Genomic DNA, 23166 nt, shown 5'->3' on the forward strand with positions numbered 1-23166 from the left:
GTGCCCTGGTAAATAGCACATCTCCAATTCTCTGTTGTCCTCCCTTGATAAACTTATTGGAGGCTACAAGGTCACCTTCTCTTTTGAAGGCTGAAGAGATCCAGATCCCTCAACCTTGCCTCGTAGGGTCTTGCACAGAGGCTACTAATCATATGAGTGACCCTCCTCTGAAGCCTCTCCAGATTCTCCGCATCCCTCTTGAAGTGCAGTGCCCAAAACTGGACACGGTACTCCAACTGTGGCCTGACTAATGCTGCATAGAGGGGGAGCATCACCTCCCTCGATCTGTTGGTCATACATCTACTAATGCACAACAAGGTGTGATTGGCTTTGTTGATGGCTTCATTACACTGCTGGCTCATGTTCATCTTGGAGTCAGCTATGACTCCAAGATCCCTTTCAGCCTCTGTGCTGCTGAGGAGGTCATCCCCCAACCTATAGGTATGCTGGTGATTCCTCCTCTGTAGGTGGAGTACCTTGTATTTGTCTTGGTTAAATTGCATCCTGTTGCATTCTGCCCATTGATCCAACCTGTTCAGATTAGCCTGTATCTGCTCCCTGCCCTCCAGTGTGTTAACTATGTACTGTAACTTGGTGTCAGTTGTGAGCTTGACAGGGTGCTCTCCACACCCTTGTCTAAATTGCTGATGAAGATATTAAATAGCACCAGTCCAAAGACTGAACCCTGTGGGACACCACTGCCACCTCCTCCTAAAACGGCTCATCCACCACCACTCTCTGGGTGCGGTCCCTAAGCCAGTTGGCCACCTACCTGACTATATAAGCATCCACTCCACAGCTTGCTAGCTTTCTTATGAGAATAGGATGTGAAACTGTGTTGAAGGCCTTCTTAAAGTCCAGGTAGATGACATCTGCCTCAGATCCTGCATCTAGGCAATGTGTGACCTGGTTGTAAAAGGGTATAAGGTTTGTCAGGAAGGATCTACCCATGATGAACCCATGCTGATTTCCCTTCAGCATCATTTCCCCTGCTGGGCCTTCACAAATGCACTTTTTAAATGATTTTTCTAGTGTTTTCCTGAGGACAGAGGTAAGACTGACTGGCGTAAAGTTACCCAGCTCATCCCTCCTCCCCTTCTTAAAAATGGGTACCACATTTGCCCTTTTCCAGTCCTCAGGGACCTGGCCAGAGCACCATGAGTGTTTTAATAATTCTGCCAATGGCTCAGATATGACACTGGCCAATTCCTTTAACACCCATGGATTGATGTCATCCAGGCCGACTGACTTGTACCCATCCAGCCTCTCCAAGTCCTCCTTCACTAAGTCAGTACTAACTGTTGGCAGTCTTGTGCCTCCCAAACATCTATGTTCAAGTTGGGTGAATTGTCTTGGCAAGTACTTAGGAATACTGAAGCAAAGAACTCATTGAAAAGCTCTGCTTTTTTCCTTTCGTCTGTCACCAACTGCCCTGATTTGTCCTGCAGGAGCCTTGTGCTACTCGGTGCCTTCCTTTTGCTCGCTATGTATCTGTAGAAGGACTTTTTATTGTCCTTGACTACAGTAGCCAACCTAAGCTTCAGTCCTGTCTTGGCCTGCCTAACTGATTCCCTGCAATAGTGCGCCAGGAAGGTATACTCCTCCTTGGTGGCTGCCCCCTGCTTCCACTGCCTATAAACCTCTATCTTTGCCCTCAGTCTTTTCTGGAGTTCCCTGTTCAGCCAAAAGGGACTTTTTGTCCCCTTGCTCCCTTTCCTGTGAATGGGACAGTCTCCTTTTGTGCCTCATGGATCACTCCCTTGAGAAACTGCCAACTCTTCTGGACCCCCATTTGTTTGATGCGCTGGAGTTCAGCCACCGCACTAACTAGCCTTCTAAGCTTATGAAAATTGGCCCTTCTGAAGTCTAACACTTTAGCCTCGCTGGTTATTTGTCCCACCCTTTTGCTGGATCATGAATTTGACCAAACGATGGTCACTGTCTCCCATGGTTCTGTGTACTCGCAGGTTACCTACGAGATCACCCCCAGTTGCTAAGACCAGGTTTAGCAAGGAATTACCCCTGGTGGGACTGGACACCTCCTGGTTTAGGTGGAGGTCCTGCATGCAGTTTAAGAACCTATGTGAGTAGTTTGATTTGGCCGTCTGCTCCTCCCACCAGATATCTGGGTCCCCCATGACCACTTTCACCTTAACGGCCTCTGAGAGCTGCCTGGAGAATAGCAGCTCTAGCTCATCATCCTGATGAGGTCTATAGTAGACCCCCACTATCAAGTCCTTTTTCCCTGGACCCCCCTGGACACTAACCCACAATGCCTCAGTATTCCCCTCCTCTACCCCCACCTTGATGATGAAAGATGTGTACTGCTCCTTAACTTAGAGAGCTACACCCCCGCCTTTTTCCCCACTTTGTCTCACCTATACAACCTGTACCCCTCAATGACTACCACCCAGTCATGAGTAGAATCCCACCATGTTTCCAGTAATCTGACCGGGTCTTACTGGGTGCTAGCAAGTAAGTTTGAGAGCTCCTCCTATTTATTCCCCATACTCCTGGAATTTGTGTAAAAACACTTTAGCCCCTCAATGGGTGCCCTTGGTGCCCCTTTGCTTGATGTTTAGTGTGCCCCTTGGAGCTTACCTGGTTTGATCCAGTGCCTTGTTTGTTGCTCATGAACGCTGGGTTCTCCTTGACCACTGGTTCCCCATCCCCCATCAAACCTAGTTTAAAGCTCTTCAGAGGAGATCAGCCAACCTGTAGGAGAACAGACGCTTACCTTCAGGGGAGAGATGAAGATTGTCCCATCCCAAGAAGTCTCCTCCCTGGAAGTGCTGATTAGTGGCTGTAGAATCCAAAACCCTCCCAAAGATACTATTTCTGGAGCTGCTGGTTGACTACCCTGAAACAGGCATCCTGGCACCTCAGTCATACAACTCTTTTACATAAAGTGAAACTGCTATTCCTCTTCTGCCTTGCCTGTCCTTCCTGAAGTGTATACCCATCCATGACAGTACTCCAGTCAAACAAGCTATCCCACAAAGTCTCTGGTATACCAGTCACATCATAGTTACATGACTATATGAAGATTTCCACTTTGCCCTGCTTGTTTCCCAAGCTCCATGCATTTCTGTACAGATACCTGAGGTAACTAGCTGATTTGCTCTTCTTTCTCATGAAGAATGAGAAGGCCTCCCCTGTTGCCCCCTCCTACCTGTGTTTTCTCCAGGTCATCTTCTTTCCTGCTTACCTCAGGGCTTTCATCTCTATCCCCCAGTGAACCTAATGTAAAGCCTCCTCACTAAGTTAATAAGCCTGTCTGTGAAGATGCTTTTCCATCTCTTCATCAGTATCCTGTCTCTTCTTAACAATCTTGAAACAACATAGCATGGTCAAAGAAGCCACAACCCTGCTGGCAACACCACCTGTGCAGCCATGCATTGATGTGAAGGATGTGTGTGCTTCTTCCTGTGCCCTTCCCTTGACCAGAATAATTAAGAACACCACCTGATCCCCTGACCCTTTGCATCCAGAGCCCTGCAGTAATTTGTGATCTGCTCAGGGTTCCCCCTAACTGTATCACAGGGATGAGCAACACAGGGTAGTATTCAGATGGTTGGATGGGTCTTGATAATCCTTTTGTGACAATTCAGATGTGGGGTCCAGGCAAGCAGCAGACCTCCTGAGACAACAGGTCAGACCAGCAAATGGATGCCTCTGTCCTCTGCAGAAGGGAGTCTCCAACTACCAACACCACCCATTACTTCTTCTTTGTGGCTGTGGTCTCAATACTTCCAACCTTGGGGATGCCTGGCCTGTGCCCCTTTTTCACCAACAGAACGTGCTCCTCCTCTGTTGCTAGGGCTCCATAGCTGTTCTCTAGGCAAACCAAAGCAGGTGGAGATGAAGACCGATTACTACTTGAGTTTACAAGTTTACAATTTCCACCTGCGAGGGAGTCCATGTCTTCTTCCTTCTTAATACCCAAAGGTAAAAAACTGGTTGCAGTTCTTTCAGGCTGAGCCCCAGCAGGAACTGGGCTGGCATGCCTTAATGTCTTCAGCGTTCAGGTGTGACTATTCATATAGTCATAACTTTTTCATGCATTACATGGTTAACTGAAGTTATGTCCACATTAAAAAGTAGGACTTAATCTTTGTGCAGAAGAATTTGTATGTGTCCCTCCGAATTAATGTTAATAGGAATTATGTGCAGATGAGTTCCCAGTCACTGTGAAATGAGTTATAGCATCATGCTGGGTGCTGCCAGCACTGCTATTGTTTTTCTCTGTTTTCAGAGGTTTATAATAAGAAACTGAAAATGTTTAGACTGAGACTTGTCACATAAGGTTTCAATCCAAAAGTGGACATTTTTTATAGAATTAGGAAATGTTTGGACCAAGCACTTTGGAAAATAGGGCCCAATTAATCTTTGGCTTACTATGATTAAAACCTGAATTTTGCCTTTAAACAAAATTATTTTTATTACACAGTTACTATTCACCTCCCCTGTTGCCCACTCCTGTTTGTGCTTCCTCCAGGTCCCCACCTCCCCACTTAGCTAAGGGCTTTGGTCTCTATATCCTAGAGAACCTATTTTAAATCCCCCTTCACTAAGTTATTAAGCCTGTATGTGAAGATGCTCTTCCGTCTCTTAGTTAGGTGGATCCCTTCTCTTCTTAACAGTCCTTCTTGGATTAACGTCCCATGGCCAAAGAAGCCAAAGCCCTGATGGTGACACCATCCGCACAGCCATGCAGAGCACTGTTCCAGGGACTGAAGGTCAGATTGAGTCGAAGCCAGAATCAGCACAGAACTTATATGCCTGCGTGCAAAATATGTAGTTTCTCCAAATATGTTTTACAATTTCAGGCAAGAAGTTATACAATTCAGGCACAATTATCAGCGTTGCCTTGAATTTTCATGCTCAGTTGGATCTGTAATACAGGCCAAGTATAAAAATTAAAATATGAAGACAGACCTGGGTCCATATGGTTAGTCAATAATTTTGTCTTTGCCAGAATATTTCTATTAGGCAGAGAATGTAATTGTTTCAGGTGCTTTGTGCAATTCTGTTTATTTACAAGGTTTATATATACCAAATTATTTTCCCCTATAAATACATAAGCCATCAAAGAGTAAGAAATCATCAAAGAGCAATGAGGGTGTTGTTGTGGTAGAAGTGTGACCACCAGACCAGGAGGACAAGGTGGATGAGGCTTTCTTTAAACAGCTGGCAGAAGCTTCCCAGTCACAGACTCTGGTTCTCATTGGTGACTTCAAGCATTCCAACATCTGCTGGGAGGGCAAAGCCCTGCACTTAAGATGGAACAATCCCATGCATGAGTACAGTCCGGAGGCCAAAAGGGTAAGCAACAGCTCTAAAGAAAATTACCTGGGAGTTGCAGTGGACAGTAAGCTGCATATGAGACAACAGTATTCTCTTGTTGCCAGGAAAACTAACAGCATACTGGGCTTCATTAGTAGGATCATTGCCAGCAGATTGAAGGAAGTGATTCTTTTCCTCTACTTGGCTCTACTGAGGCCACATCTGGAGTAATGTATCCAGTTTTTGGACCCCCCCCCCACTATTGAAAGGATGTGAACAAATTGGAGAGAATCTAGCAGAGGGCAATGGAAATGGTGTGGGGTCTGGGACACATGACTTCAGAGGAAAGGCTGAGGGAACTGGGCTTATTTAGTCTGCAGAAGAGAAGACTGAGGAGGGATTTGATAGCAGCCTTCAGCTACCTGAAAGGTGGTTCCAAAGAGGATGGAGATAGACTGGTCTCAGGGTGACAGATAACAGAACGAGGAGCAATGGTCTCAAGTTGCAGCAAGGGAAGCTTAGGTTAGATATGAGAAAAAGCTCTCTCACAAGGAGGGTATTAAAACAGTGGAACAGGTTACCCAGAGACGTTATAGAATTCATGGAATCTCCACCCTTGGAGGTTTTTAAAACCAGCTAGACAAAGCCTTGCCTGGGATGATGTAATTGGTGATGGTCCTGCTTTGAGCAAGGGGTTAGACTACACAAGCTGCTGAGCTCCCCTCCAAACCTAATTTTCTATGATTCTATGAAATACCTTCCTTGCTTATGGTTTCTAAGACTGTCTTTTCAGCCTGGATTCTGTCTACAAAATGTCCCACTTCCTTTCAGGGACATATTCATTGGGTTTCTTGTTCCTTTCACATGATGTCAGAAAGACAGCTACAACCAAATCAATGACTTAACCATTGCATTTACAGTCTGCAGGGAAACACCTTAAGGCACCTGTACACACCATGGATTTTAAAAGCAAAAATCATGGCATGTACATGAGCCCTTAAGCTATATGTCTTAAGCTTCCATGCAGAATTTAACATATTGTCTTTGGCGGTAGCTTCCATTGTTTCATCTATGTTTAAACAAAGCTACATTTAATTGTTCCTAACTCCAAGTTCATTATCCTTAATCTGCTTTTTTTTTGTATTAAAGCATTGTATTGTATTGTATAGTTATTGCACTGCACTGCACTGCAGCATTATAATATAATATGGTATCATTTTACCTTATTTTAGGATGTCATACTTTTAAATGTCCTTAACTATATATTAGTAGCCAAATTCACCTTATTCAAGCCATATTTTTCTTAGCAGAAGGCATTCCCTGTATTTAAGCTAAGTTAGTTTCCTGGGAACATCCTATTAAGAACTCTTTAATCTGATGTCACTATAAAAGAGGAGATTGTTATAAGGAAGAATTCAGTTTCCCTTTGAGCATCTAAACTACAGATTTTTAGAGAGACAGGCTGCTGACATGTGATAAAACCCCCAAAAGGCACATTATTTGCAGCTCAGCTTGCCCCCATGTCATGCAGAGTGTATGTCCAGAAGAAGAGCTGCATTGGTTTGACCCAGCTTGCCTAGTGTCTGTATAGGTCACACGCTTCAGTGGGCCTTTTTGGTGGTTTTATCTAATAGGTGATGCAGGGGACTTGATTGGTGGGCTGGGCTACACCTTTCTCCTAAAGGCAAGCATGTCTTCTCTTCCAGGTTGGATGATCTCATGCAACGTGCTTTAAACTAGCTTTGCCATTGGATGGGGCCACAGGAGGACTTGAGGACAGGTGACATACACCTGGAGTACCCAGGTAAGCAGCAGGGATCCAGATAGTCTTGAGATGCGGCATACGCACCTATTCAAGACCTTAAATGCCTCTATAACAATGCTCGTAGTATGGGGAATAAGCAGGAGGAACTAGCCCTCCGGCTAGCTAGTTCAAATCCGGACATAGCATGGCTCACAGAAACCTGGTGGGATTCATCCCACAACTGGGTGGTCAACACTAGGGGCTATAGGCTATACAAGCAGGATAGAACAGGGAGGAAAGGCGGGGGTGTGGTGCTCTACATCGAAGAGCAATACACATCCTCAACCAGCAGGATGGGGTCAGAGGACGGGCAGGTTGAAGTGCTCTGGGTCAGGATACAGGGGGGTCATGGGGAAAGGGACTTAACAGTGGGGGTCTACTACAGACCTCCCAACCAAGAAGAGGAGCTGGACCATGAATTCTTGGGTCAGCTTGCAGAGGCCCTTAAGGCAAGGGATGTAGTTGTCATGGGTGATCTAAATTACCCAAACATCCACTGGGAGAAGCAGTCAGCCAGGTCTGACCATTCACGGAGATTCCTGGCCAAGATACAGGACCTCCACTTAACCCAAGAGGTGCACAGTCCTACCAGGGGGAATGCCCTGCTGGACCTGGTCCTGGCCACAGGTGACAACCTAGTAAGGACTCCAGGTCCTCGACCACCTGGGCGATAGCGATCATCACTTGCTGGAATTCACCATCCAGTGCAGGGTGTCGAGGGCCTGCAGCAAGGCAGTACCCTTAGACCTTAAGAGGGCCAACTTCAATGAGTTGAGGAGATTAGTGGGAGAGGCACTAGGGTCCTGGAGAGTAGGGGAACCGGGTGCCCAAGATGAGAGGACAATCCCAATGAGAAGCAAAGGGAGCAAGAGTGCTCAAAAGCTGCCCTGGATCACCAAGGGCATCCGTGACTGCCTGATTACCAAAAAGGAGGCATACACCCAGTGGAAGGGAGGGGTTATCACCTAAGAGAAGTATACCTCCACCACTTGGATCTGTAGGGGGGCTGTTAGGAAAGCTAAGGCAGGTACAGAACTAGGGCTAGCATCAAGGATAACAAAAAGTCCTTTTTTAAATACATAGGGAGAATGAAGAAGACCCCAGGAAATGTGGAGCCCCTGCAGGATGTGCTTGGCAATCTGGTGGTCTCACCAGAGGAGAAAGCAGACCTCTTTAACAATTTCTTCTCTATTTTCTTGTGCAGGGACTGGGACTACCCTACTGAGATTCAGGATGGACTCGGGAGAAACTCTGGCAATCCTGGGGTCAGGGAGGACTGGGTTAGAGAACTTCTGGAGGAGCTGGACATGTTCAAATCAGCAGGACCAGATGCTGTCCACCCCAGGGTGTTGAGGGAATTGGCAGGGGTTATCGCAGGGCCCCTGGCATGGCTTTATGAGCACTTGTGGTGATCTGGATAGGTGCTGAATGACTGGAAGAGGGCCAATGTGGTCCCCATCTATAGAAAAGGGAAGAGGGAAGACCTGGGCAACTATAGGCCCATTAGTCTTACTTCAGTCCTGGGGAAGCTCTTTGAGAAGATTATCAAGGAGCGCATCTGTAATGGGCCAGCAGCGGCAATGGGCTCAAGGGCAACCAGCATGGTTTTGTTAGGGGCAGGTCCTGTCAGACCAACCTGATTGCCTTCTACAATCAGGTCACAAAATCATTGGACGGAGGTGTCGTGATGGATGTAGTCTTTCTGGACTTCAGGAAGGCCTTTGATACTGTCTCCCACCCCATTCTCATTAAAAAGCTAGGTGACTGTGGCACTGATGCCTACACAGTCAGATGGATTGCAAATTGGCTGAGAGGTCGTATTCAGAGAGTGGTGGTGGATGGGTCTTTTTCAACCTGGAGGGAAGTGGGCAGTGGGGTCCCCCAGGGCTCAGTTGTTGGGCCCGCTCTGTTCAATTTCTTTATTAGCAACTTGGACGATGGTGTGAAGAACAGCTTGTTTAAATTTACAGATGACATGAAGATTTGGGGTGAGGTGGGCATGCTAGAAGGGAAGGACAGATTACAGCAGGACCTGGACAGGTTACAGGAGTGGGCAAATGAAAATAGGATGGGATTCAATACTGACAAGTGCAGGGTGCTGCATTTGGGCAGTAGGAACCAGCAGCATACTTATAGGTTGAGGAACTCCCTTCTAGAAAGCATGGTGGAAGAAAGAAATCTTGGAGTCATTATTGACTCCAAGATGAACATAGGCCGACAATGCAAGAACCCAGTCAGTAGGGCTAACCACACCTTGTTGTGCATCCACAGATGCATCTCACGCAGGGCCAAGGAGGTGATCCTCCCCCTCTATATGACACTAATCAGGCCACAGCTAGAGTACTGCATCCAGTTCTGGGCGCTGCACTTCAGGAGGGATGTGGACAGCATCGAGAAGGTCCAGAGAAGGGCCACTCGCATGATCTGGGGACAGCAGGGCAGACCCTATGAGGAGAGACTATGGGACCTTAACCTGTTTAGCCTTCACAAGAGAAGGCTGAGGGGGGACCTGGTGGCCATCTGTAAACTTACTAGGGTGGACCAGTGGGGTTTGGGAGAGACCTTGTTCCCCCTGAGTGCCTCCCGGAGTAACAAGAAATAATGGCCATAAGTTGCCAGAGAGTAGGCTTAGACTAGACATTAGAAGGCATTACTTCACAGTCCGGGTGGCTAGGATCTGGAACCAACTTCCAAGGGAAGTGGTGATGGCTCCTACTCTGGGGGTCTTAAGAGGAGGCTTGATATTTACCTGGCTGGGGTCATTTGTGCCCAGTTTTCTCTCCTCTCCAGGGCAGGGGGTCGGACTAGAAGATCTACAAGGTCTCTTTTGAACCTACATCTATGAATCTATAGGACCACTACAGGAAAAACTAGGGTATTTGGTGACACGGAGGGGAACAAAGCTGAGCTCTTCAGTGAGTTCTTTGCATCTGTATTCCTAGACACAGGCCAAGATAAAATTTCCCAATTGGATCATAGACACAGGAGGGACACCAGCCCACCAACTATTAGTGCAGACTTAGTTAGGGGGCACTTGGAGGAGCTGGATGTGTTCAAATCAGCGGGTCTGGATGAACTTCATCCAAGGGTGCTGAAGGAATTGGCCAATGTCATAGCAGAGCTGCTGGCCACGGCTGTTCAAGCACTCATGGTACTCCGGTCAAGTCTCAGAGGACTGGAAAAGGGCCAGTGTAGTCCCTATTTTCAAGAAGGGGAGGAGGGAAGAACTAGGAAACTATAGGCCTGTTAGTCTCACCTCTATCCTTGGGAAAACTCTGGAAAAAATCATTATGGATCACAGTTGTAGGAGCCCAGCAGGGGAAACAATGCTGAAAGGAAATCAGCATGGGTAGATCCTGCCTGATTAACCTCGTTTTTAATTTTTTTTGACCAGGTCACAAAATGCTTAGATGCAGGAGTCGAGGTAGATGTCATCTACCTAGACTTTAAGGAGGCTTTCAATACAGTATCTCATTCTGTTCTCATAAATAAACTGAGGTTGTGAAGCAGATGATTACATGATCAGACGGGTGGCAAATTGGCTTAGGGTTTGCACCCAGAGAGTGGTGGTGGATGGGTCAATATTGACCTGGAAACATGTGGCAGTGGAGTCCTGCAAGACTTGGGCTTTGGACCAGTGCTATTGAGTGCCCAAGTTTGTAGATGATACCAAATTATGGGGCAAGGTTAGTACACCAGAGGGTAGGGAATGGATCCAGGTGGATCTGGACAGGTTAGAAAAATGGGAAGAATGAAATAGGACGAAGTGATCAACAAGGCTAACTGCACTTTATCATGCATTAGCAGATGCATGATGAACAGGTCTAGGATGCTTCCCCTCTATGTGGCACTGGTCAGGCCACAGTTGGAGTACTGTATCCAGTTTTGGGTGCCGCACTTCAAGAGGGATGCGGAGAATCTTGAGAGGGTCCAGAGGAGGGCCAGTTGTATGGTCAGAGGCGTGCAAGTAAGGCCCTACAAGGAGAGACTGAGAGACCTAGATCTCTTCAGTCTTGCAAGAGAAGGCTGAGAGGTGACCTTGTGGCTGCCTATAAATTCATCAGGGGAGGGCAGCAGGAAATAGGAGATGCTCTGTTTACTAGGGTACCCCTTAGAGTAACTAGGAATAATGGGCACAAATTGACAGAGAGCAGATTTAGGTTGGACATTAGAAAGAACTTCACAGTAAGGGTTGCCAGAATTGGAATGGGCTTCCAAGGGAGGTGGTGCTCTCCCTTACCCTGGGGGTCTTCAAGAGGAGACTGGACAAGCACCTAGCTGGCGTTGTCTGACCCTAGTGCTCTTTCCTGCCAATAGCAGGGGGTCATAATCAATGACTTTATGAGGACCCTTCCAACCCCAACATCTATGAATCTATTAATTAAAACCTGTTTGCAAATGGCAAAAATACCACTTACACAACTAGAAGACTGCCATTTAGATGCACAAAAGGAAACAGAATTCCATTGAATATGCTCTATATCTAAATGCACAGACAGCTGCTGTTAGTTGTGATGAAGTTCTTTTTAAATACTAAATATATTGCTAGTAAAATATCATACCTTTTATCACCGTGATACTGATTTATTTTTAATGCGTGTCTGTTCTCGCTAAGCTGTAGCCACATAAATGAAGGAAAAAATCTTGTGGCGTCAATACAGTGCAGTACAAACCATTTCCACATCTCTCTCTCTAACTACTACAATCCTACTTATCTCATCTTGCTTTTTTTTTTTCCTTTGGTAGGTAAAAGTAAGAGAGTCTTCAGTTAAAAAGGTAAAGAATCTAAATTAGTATTATTCTTTGAACACTTGAACATCATCATACAAACATAAAGATATAAAGTAAAACACATCCAAAAAAACCTATCATGGAATACTAGTAGGGTGCAGTGATATAAGCAGCTTAGTCTCTAGGGGAATAAAAATAGATTTGTTCCTGTACAGAAACAATAATAACTGTTCTTGTCTATTTCACAAGACTATTTTGATATTAAATATATTGACCTCTCTGTTTGGTGTTTACCTGCTGCAGTAATAGGAGTTATCTTACTCCTGTAACAGATAACTATTTATGTCTTTGTGCAGTATCTAGGGTAATGTACTCTGGTTAGTGAATATGTCCACTAGATGTCATCCTTGCCCAACAGAATAAGCAGGCTGGAAACATAATAAAACACTGCCCTTCTAATAAACATGACACACTCTGATTTCTTGCCATATGTGGGAGACCAGATGTCTCAACTTCATAGAAAACGTTTCTTTGCTTTCATTGGGCCTGGATTTCACCCATCTCACTCCTTATGAGTTGAGAGTTTAAATGACCCAACTCTTCTACTCTCAGAACTCAGGCAAAGCCAACATGTTTTACTTCCTTGATTTTCACACCAAACTTTGAAGAGTCATCATCCACTTAAGTAATTATATGTTTTCATGACAATTATTGATCTGTAATTGTTAAAAGTAACACCTGAAACTGATTTAGTACACTGTAATATTGTTATGGCAAAGGACCTTGTAGGAAGAAAGAATTAGGGGCTTTATGTTTTTCTATCTTTTTTGTGAAACAATGTGGATAAGAAAATATAATTCCTTTCATTTAGAAAATCCTGTTATTTTCTCTTTTTTTAAATGTTGTTCCAAATCAAGAAGAAAAATAAAGTTTGAATTTTTCAGTAGAATAGAAATTTTGGAAAAAAAAAATCCCATAGCCATTGAAACTTCAGTTTGAGAATGTCAAACATTTTGACTATCTTATTTCATTTTGTTTTAACTGGTATATTATACTAAATAGTACATGCAGTATATTATTAATATGAATATGCTATATATCATATAATGAATAATCTCATTCTATTAATCTTTTAATATGTTGCACACTTAAGTTAAAGAAATATAAATTAATGTAAAAATACATTCTAACGCTATCAAAATAATTGCAATATTTTCAACAAGAAATGAGGAAAATGTATGGTTCATTTAACTTTTTTTTTCTATCAGAGACTTAAAACTGATGTGCTCATGTGATGTGCATCAATTTTAATCAAACAGTATTTTCCCAAAAGAAAAAAATTCCACTGAAAATTTGTCATGAACTCTAGCATACTATAGCTATCACTGCTTCCTTTGTTGTGCTTTGTCCTCTTTGTGTTAGGAAGGGACACACGTTTATTTTTCCCCTCCTGGAAAGCAGGATCTGGAAAACAAGATTAGAAATTATTAAGTATTACAAATACTGCCAGTGTGAGTATGGATCACTCAGCAAAATGAATGCAGAGTTTTTGCTTTTGCAAAATAGCTTATTTCCATAAGTAACATGAAATGATATTCTAGCTACTAAAAAAACACAAGATTCACCAGCAAAGATTCACCAGCAAAGCAAAACAAAACTAAACAACAGAACAACCCATATAAATTCAGTACTAATCTTCTATTGTCATTGCCCTTGGGAGTTATCTTGCCAATTAATAACCAACCTTTGCTGTGAGATTGCTTTTTATATGAATATGAGCCACCAATGTGATGTTGCAGCTAGTAAAGCAAGCAAAACTCTGGCTTGCATCCATAGATGCTTCTCAAGCAAATCCTAGGATGTCATCCTCCTTACATACTCAGCCTTGGTGAGGCCACAACTGGAGTACTGCATCCACTTCTGGGCTACACAATTTAAAAAGGATGTGGAGAAGCTTGAGAGAGTCCAGAGAAGAGCCACATGCATGATCGGGGGCAGAACAGGCCCTAGGATGAGAGGCTGAGAGCTATGGGACTCTTCAGCCTGGAAAACTGCAGGCTCAGGGGGGACGTGGTGGCTGCCTGTAAGTTCATAAGGGGTGTACATCAGGATCTGTGGGAACACCTGTTCACCAGAGCACCCCAAGGGATGACAAGGTCAAATAGTCACAAACTCCTCCAAGACCATTTCAGGCTGGACATAAGGAAGAACTTCTTTACTCTCTGAGTCCCCAAGGCCTGGAATAGGCTCCCTCTAGAGGTAGCACAAGCACCAACTCTGGACTCCTTTAAGAGACATTTAGACATTTATCTTGCTGGGATCCTTTGACTCCAGCTGCCTTCCTGCCTCTGGGGCAGAGGGCTAGACTCAATGATCTTCTGAGGTCCCTTCCAGCCCTAATGTCTTCAAAATCTATGAAATATAATCACTATTATATCCCAATATGAACAATTGGTTTTGTTTATTGGCAGCTTTATTTTTTATAAAGATATGGAAAAACATGTCTTGAGCTATATGCTTTGGCCCACCAGGTAGAGCACATTATATTATTTTAATTGAACAAGGATCTTTCTTAGTATCTAAGTATCATAGTAGTATCATAGTACCTAGGGTCAGGAGGGACCTGAACAGATCATCTATCCTGACCCCCTGCCACAGGCAAGAATGAATGCTGGGTTCACAAGACCCCAGACAGGTGATCATCCAACCTCCTCTTGAATTTGCCCAAGGTAGGGGTGAGGACCACTTCCCTGGGAAGTTGGTTCCAGATTTTGGCCACCCTAGCTAAAATACTGCCTTCTGATCTCTAACCTAAACCTATTTTCCATCAGCTTATTACCATTGTTCCTCATCACCCCAGGTGTTGCTGGGGAGAAAAGGGCTCTACCTATTTGCTGTTGATCTCCCCTGATGAGTTTGTAGGCAGCCACCAGGTCCCCTGTCAGGCTCCTTTTGCTGAGGCTGAACAGGTTCAGGTCCCTCAGTCTCTCCTCATAAGGCCTGTCCTGCTGCCCTCTCACCAAGCGGGTGGCCCTCCTCTGAAACCTCTCCAGGCTGGCCACATCCTTTTTAAAGTGCAGCCCCCAGCACTGGACACAGTACTCCAATTGCAGCCTTACCAAAGTCGCATAGAGGGGGAGTATCACCTCTCTGGACTGGCTTGAGATGCACCTTTGGATGCAAGACAAGGTATGGCTGGCCTTACTGGCTACGGTCTGGCACTGGTGGCTCATGTTCATTTTGGCGTCAATAATGACTTCAAGATCCCTTTCTGCCTCTGTGCTTTCAAGAGGGGAACTCCCCAGCCTGTATGTATGCTGTGGATTCCTTCTCCCACAGTGCAGCACCCTGCATTTATCTACGTTGAAGCCCATCCTATTCTTATCTGCCCACTTTTGTAGTCTATCTAAATCTATTTGCAGCCTCTTTCGCCCTTCACGTGTGTCCACCTCGCCCCACATCTTAGTGTCATCAGCAAACTTGGACAACATTAAGATGAAGATCTAGATCCTTATTTTACTAGCATAGTATTAAACAGTTAATTTCATTGTGGAATATACATACAGGGATGTTAACTTGCAGTTACTTTAGCACCTGCACCCTAGAAATCTTTTCCAACATTTATTAATTGAGAGGCAAAATAATAAACTAAAACAGAAACAGGAATATAATTTAAATGTCCTTAACAGTGCTAGGATCATAGGACTGGAGGTATTAGCTGTGAAAGAACATATATAACACCTGTCAGCTTTTAGCTGAAATTCAGTGTAAAGGCCTTGTAACACTTTACACTGTGAGCTGCACAAATGTTGATATGTCTCAGTGATAGCTCCAGTTTGGAGCAGTCACATATTCAGGTCATCAGGGGCCTGGAGGACTTAAAAGTAAAGATCCCCCTTCTCCCATTCTGGGATTTCCCCTCTACCAGTTCACCACTGCACATTTGTGGCTGCACGCACTGTCTGTCCCAGGGGAGCAAGCAGGTAAGAGTTAACCTGCCTGTCCAGCCCCCTGCACAGGTGCTGTCAGGCTGCTGCTCTTCTCCAGGCTGAGCCTGTCCTAGAAAGCAGCAGTGGTGAAGGTGGCAGCTGGCTAAACTGGTTAACCCTTCCTTGCCTGCTCCCCCAGGACAGACAGCTCATGCAACCACTAATAAGTGAGGGTGGTAGAAGTGACCCGGGATCTGGGAAGCTGGGGAAGTCAGTGGTGCAGATAGGATGTTTATACTAAAGTGTAGCTTAGAGTGGCTGCACCTTAGTGTAACATGAGCTGCGTAATACAAATCAGAGATAAACCTACCCTGGAGTGGCATAACTTTAAACCAACAAAAGAGTTCTTAAAACTAGTTTCAGGTGTTAATGTGTGGATAATCCAGGTGTTAAGAGCTCCAAGAGCTGCCCAAAATTATCATGTAATAAGGCCTTAATATCTACTGTAGCACATTGCATGGAAAACTAGATGCTCACTCACTGCCTCATTTGTTTTTGAAAGTAAAGGTAAACCAAAAGCTAACATCAGATTAGAAAATCTTTTAGGTGATGTTACCCTTACTATGGAAGGTAGTGCATCAAGACTTTTAAATTTGATCTTGCTCAATTTGTAAAGCTGTTGTTAAACCCTGCTAGGGAAAAGATTGCAAAAGGTCTTTTTGACCTTCTTACATGTCATGTTAAATTGCTGTTAAAAGAGAACATTGAACAGAGTCAAGGTAATGATGTGAAATGAGTTTGTTTGAACTAAAAGAACAGTGATTATAGGCTTCCAAGACTCCCAGTGAGTTTATAAATTTTTTCTAACAACAGACTAAAATACATTTAAGATGAAAGTGAGTGTTCCTATGCAACAGACTGCCAGTGTGGGCTCACCAGATTGGCTTGAGATACTTACCCTGGGCTAGAAAAAGTGCCAGTGAACTCTGAGTGACCCCAAGAGTGGAGTGGAAAAGGAGAAGCCAATCGAAAAAAGGGGTTTTCGCATGGAAGGGGGATGGCCGGAGTTGGGGGCCTGCAACCCTGAGCCCTGGTTGGCCAGTTTGCAAGCCAGGGAGGGACTGCCGGAGGGGATAAAAGTAACAGTCAAATTGGTGTGGAAGCTGCTGACAGTGACTCTGGGAAACAATGCAGGAGGCCTAAGAAGAGCTGGGGTGAGCTGACCCAGCAGAGGGAGCAGAAAGACCCCTTTGAAGAGCCTCAGAGGACCTGGGAGAAGAAGGCAGCAACAGTCAGCTGTGCCTCCAGCCCTGCAGCAGAGAGGGAGCCATGACCAGGGCTTGGGGCAGAGAGCTGGTTTCCCAAGGCCCCTTCACAATGTGCTGGATGCGCCATGCATGCTGGAGGCTAGGGGTGGCAGTTGGCTCCCCACTCCACTGCAGAGAAGCAGCAGCAGCCAGAAGTGCAGGTGGTGTCCTTATCTGGAGCAGGGAGCTGGGCCAGTGAGTTGAGGAAACCCCTTACCTTCCCTGGGGAAGGGGACAGCAGCAGGCAAAGCATTGGGATCCTGAGGAGTGGCAGAGCGCCAGGATGAGGGTCCCCAGGAGCTCAGGGCACAGGCTGGCACTTGGAGCAGGATTTAGAGCGACAGCCCCTGGGAGCTGCCTGTGCTGCTGACCCTCTGCCACTGACTGCCTCAGAGGGGACTCAGTCCTGTCCCTTATTCTGCTGCTGATTGTCATAGGATGGAGTCCCTGAGGTTTGTGCTTGGGTCATGCTGATTGCTTCAGGAGCCTACTCTGTTGCTTGTTGCTTGCCTTTTTGGTTGCCATGGAGGGTCACCCTTCACCCCCTTTTGGGGGGTTGGGGTTTAATACAATTTGATTGCTGCAGACCAGAAGAGCTTAACCTGTTGCAGCCTGTCACTTATTGGGAAGCCTGTTGGAGCTGCTGGGAGTGACCACCTTGCTTCCTTGTGGTAGCATCTCAGCAGTGGCTGAAAGCTGCCAGTTATCCTACTTGTGGTTCTTGAACCAAGGGTTGACTAATATTTGTTTTGTGATTCTGGTTATGCGATTGAAGTTATAAATAACCTTTCCTATTATTCTTGTTTTGTAAATAAAGTTAAATAGTAAATAGTTAAATCAGTTGAGTGTTAGACCTTCTTGGGACCATGGGCTGCTCTGTGGGGAGCAGAGGCCAGCTGGGAAGTAAATTGGTGTTTGCCAGAAGGCCTGCCCCAGTCTCACCACACAATCCCTGATATTGGGCAGGGATGGCAACTATTGGACTGCCACCTGGGTCACACCTATAAGTGAGGTATTTATATAGCATACAAGGACAGACGTTTGTTATTACCATTAAGTGTTTCAGAAGGAAAAGGTCATACACTAAATGTAAGAAACATGTCTGACAAGATAAGACAGGATACAAGAATCATGTGGAACAGGTTAGATTCAGTGACAAGAACAAAATTTTATGAGGGTCAGACTGGTGCTGGGAATATGGATAAGGGGCTAAATTTTGTTTCCCTGTGTCTAATTATATCTGCTTTTGTAAATTTCATACTCCTGACAAGGCACACACTTCCCTTTAAATGTGTAAATTAGCAGTTATTTTCTTTAAAGCATTAATTTTTGGGATAAGTAATTCCTTTTAGACATTACTTCTCAGGAAGCTTGCTTACAAATTTGTGAGGATATCTGCTGGGACGGCAACACAGCAGTGCGCAGGCAATCCAGGAAGTTTCTGGAGAGTTTCGGGGACAATCACCTGGTACAAATGCTGATGTGGTCAGCTAGGGGCTGTACTCTTCTTTACCTGGTGCTCACAAACAGGGAAGAATTGGTGGGAAATGCAATAGTGGATGGCAACTTGAGCATCAGTGACTATGAGATGATTGAGTTCAGGATCCTGAGGAAAAGAAGTATGGAGAGCAGCGAAGTAAGGACCTTGGACTTCAGAAAAGCAGACTTCAACTCCCTCAGGGAACTCATGGGCAGGATTCCCTAGAAAGCCAATTTGAGAAGGAGAAGAGCCCAGGAGAGTTGGCTATACTTTAAAGAAGCCTTACTAAGTGTTCAGGAACAAGCCATCCCAATGAGCAGGAAGACTAGCAAGTATGGCAAAAGACCAGCTTGGCTTAGCAGGGATCTCTTCAGTAATTTAAACCACACAAAGGAAGCTTATAAGAAGAGGAAACTTGGACAAATAACTAGGGAGGAGCATAAGTGCATTGCTCAGGTACCCAGGGATGAAATCAGGAAAGTCAACGTGCAATTGGAATTGTAGCTAGCAAGGCATGTGAAGGGTAACAAGGAGGGTTTCTACAAGTATTTTGGTAGCAAGAGAAGAATCAAGGAAAATGTAGGTCCATTACTGAATGGGGGAGGCAAGCTTTTGACAGAGGATGCAGAAAAGGCTGAAGTGCTCAATGCCTTCTTCAGCTTAGTTTTCACACATAAGTACAGCTCTCAGACTCCTGCACCAGGCAGCACAGCTTGAGAAGGAGGTCAGTAGCCCTCGGTGGTGAAAGAACAGGATAGGTACTACTTAGAAAAGCTGGATATATACAAGTCCATGGGGCCAGAGGGTGCTGAGGGAGTTAGCTGATTTCAGAGACATTTGCAATCATCTTTGATAATTCATGGCAAACAGGCAAGTTCCTGGATGACTGGAATAGGACAAACATAGTTCCCATACTTAAGAAAGGGGAAAAGGAGGTTCTAGAGAACTACAGGCTGGTTTGCCTCACCTCAGCCCCTGGAAAAAATCATGAAGCAGATTCTCAAGGAATCCATTTCTGAGCATTTGGAGGAGAAGAACGTGATTAGGAACAGTCAGCGTGGGTTCACCAAAGGCAAGTTTTGCCTGATGAACCTTACTGCCTTCTATTATGAAGTGAATAGCTCTATGGATGTGGGGAGGCCAGTGGATGCAGTGTACCCTGATTTTAGAAAGGCTTTTGATATGGTCTCCCACAACATTCTCCCAGGCAAGCTAAGGAAGTATGGGCTAGCTGAATGGGCTGTAAGCTGGATAGAAAACTGGCTGGAACATCAGGCTCAGAGGGTAATAATCAATGGCTCAATGTCTAGTTGTCAGCCAGGAACAAGTGGAGTTCCCAGGAGGTTGGTCCTGGGGCTGGTTTTGTTAGATGTCTTAATCAATGATCCACAAGATGGCACAGAGCACTCCCTCAGCAAGTTTGCAGATGACACCAAGCTGGGGGGAAATAATAGATATGCTGGAGGGTAGAGGTAGAATTCAGAATAACCTAGACAAATTGGAGGATTGGGCCAAAAGAAATCTCATGAAGTATAATAAGCACAAGTGCAAAGTCCTGCACTTAGGATGGAAAAGTCTGATGCACCGGTACAGGCCAGGGGTTGACTGGCTGGACAGCAACTCTGAAGAGCAGGATGTGCGGGTTACAGTGGCCAGTAAGCTGAATATGAACCAATGGTGTGGCCTTGTTGACGAAAAGGCTAACAGCATATTGGGCTGCATTGGTAGGAGTGTTTCCAGCAGGTCAAAGAAAGTGATTCTCCCCCTCTATTCAGTAATGGTGAGGCCACATCTGGAGTACTTTGTTCAGTTTTGGGCCCCCTGCTATGGAAAGGACCTGGACAAATTCGAGACATTCCAGAGGAGGGCAACAAAAATGGTTCAGGGACTGGGGCACATGACTTATGAGGAGAAGCTGAGGGAACTGGGCTTATTTAGTCTAGAGAAGAGAAGACTGAGAGGGGATTTAATAGTAGGCTTCAACTACATGAAGCTGTGTTTAAAAGATGATATAGTTAGCCTGTTCTCAGTGGTGGCAGAAAACAGAACAAGGAGCAATGGTCTCAAGTTGCAACAAGGGAAGTTTAATTTATATATTAGGAAGATTTTTTTTCTCATTAGGAGGGTAGTAAAATACAGAGAAGTTGTAGAATTTCCATCCTTGGAGCTTTTTAAGACATGGCAGACAAAGCTTTTGTTGGTGTTACCTAGTCAGGGATGGTCCTGCTTTAAGCAGGGGGTTGGACTAGATGACCTCCAGAGGTCCCTTCCAACCCTAATTATCTATTATTCTTTGATTTTCTGATTCTAATCAGCATCATGTGATGATAGCATCTTGGCTGCTATCAACCCTGTAACCACTCCAACCATGTACTCCTTAAGCATTTGTCATCCCACTGATAGGTTGGAGTGTGCAAAATGGGCCATATTCAATTCTGCTTTGGCCTGAATCAGGGACAGTAATTTGATTAGTTGATTTGGATCATTGTCCCCGATTTGATTTGGCTGAATCCAAATCTGAAGATTCAATGCTAATTCAGAGAATAAGCTTTCAGCCATAGACACAAATTTAAATGTTTTTTCTACATAGGTCAGGGTACCAGGTGTGGCTCGTGAATGCTGCAATGCCCGGTTGGATGGAGAGTCCCACAGGAGAGTGGCTCCCTCCCCCCCACCCCCCTGCGTGCTTGGTGGTGAACCCAAAAGTGGACCAGAAGTACTTCCAGTCCACTTCTGGATCTGCTGGGGAGCATGCTGCCCCCCGTCCCCCACTGCTCCTCAGCTTGGCAATTGGCAATGGAGGGAACCTGGACCAGGAGACACCAGTCGCTGAGCTGGGGCAGGTGCAGGGGGCCCCCCACACCCCCCCCCCCGGTGGACCTGGAAGTGGACCAGAAGTGCTTCTTGTCCACTTCCAGGTCTGTTGCTGAGTGCACTGGGGAGCCCCCCCCTCACACTCCTGTGGGATGCTCCATCCACCTCACCATCTCAGCATTCACGAGCCACCTGGTACCTTGAGTTATGTAAAAAAAAACATTTAAAGCTGTGTCTATGTCCGAATCATTGAATCTTTCTGAATTGCTTTGGAGGGTTCCAATTCAATTTGGAGAGATTAAAGGGTCTCCTGATTCGATTTGGATTTGGAGATTCGGCCACTGAATCAGGCTGAATATCCACTGAATTGAATTGGGGACCAAATCTTCGCACAGCCCTACTGCTGGGTTGTTTATTTCTGATTCTGGAAACCTGTTGTAAACTGAAAAGGAACTTGACAACCCTAAGTACCTCTATACCTTGTACTCTGGGATACAAGGAATAAGTAGTCCTGCTCATACATCTTTTTTGAGTCACTCTGTCCCTATTCAGTTTCCCTATCTGAGGTTGGATAGAGAAATGCTTAGACTGGTGTAACCATCCTTTTCACCAGTTTAAACAGGAACTAAGTAAGTGATGTATAGTTTTAAACTATTGTAATTTATTCACATTCTGGTAAAAAAAAAAATCAAGGGTAAAATACCATTGGTGTATTATTGAAAATCATGTTTAGCTTGATGCACCTAAGTGGTACTTATATAGATTTTATTTCCAGTCAGGTAAGTGCATACCTGCTCATAGTAAGACAGAAACAACTGTGGATCCACTTACCTGTTAGCCCATTAGCTTAGTGGGACAAACCTCCAAAGAGAATTGAGCTTGCATACCTAGTTTCTCAGCAAAGTGCTCAAACCACCAAACCATATGCTCAAGCACTTCCTAGCCATTAAGTTGAGAAAGTTATATAGATCAAGAGAAAGAGTCATAAATGTGAAATAAACATCACCACAAGAAGTGGATCTGCTTCACTGGGTGAAACGCATGCCGCCTGTTGTCCTGCCCATTGATGTTGTGAGAAAACGGGCAATTGTTCTCCTCAGGCTTATGGGGCAACATGCTATGCAGCCCAGGAATTCCTGACTTTCCCCATGTGCAGAGGTGTGCCCCAGAGATCCTGGGAAACATCTGTAAGAGGGGAAAGATGGGAAGGCACCTTTCCAGAAATTTGTGGGGTGTTCACGGACAATCCTCTCAAGCCTGTGGAGCACCTGCCTGGGGTACCTGGACAGCATGAAAGGTAAAGCAGGAAAGTAAGACATCTCTGCACTGGGATGTCCGAAGGAGAACCGGGGGAAGCCCCTCAGTCAGGATCTGGTCTTCCCTCTCATCCGTGGGGGGATGGGACAGCAATGGCCCTTCTGTTCCGTCCTTCCCAAGGGTTACTTTGATGTGTGTGTTCTTTTATATCCTATTTATACTTATTTTTAGTTATATAAACATTCATAATATTACTTTATAGCTGTTATCCTATGGGGTTAAAAGGTGTTAGAAATCCATTATAATAAGTTACTGCCCAAGCTTGGGTTCATCCAATAAGCAAATTGCAACACAGCATCTTCAGGTTTGAAATTAACATTACCCCGCCTAAATCCAGCCCCTTCAAAACTCTCTGACTATGCTTTTTTAAGATGTTCTTTGTTGAAATGTGCTGGCTAAGTTAGGCAGTTGAATCCAGTTTTTATCATCATCGAGGCTAAATTCTGAGCAAGAAAGAACTATTAGGTCAGCTAATTTCACAGCTAGAGCTTTGTCTTT

Source organism: Crocodylus siamensis, chromosome 1 (genome assembly GCF_052110815.1).
Source record: "Crocodylus siamensis isolate JL-2025a chromosome 1, ASM5211081v1, whole genome shotgun sequence".
NCBI lineage: Eukaryota > Metazoa > Chordata > Crocodylia > Crocodylidae > Crocodylus > Crocodylus siamensis.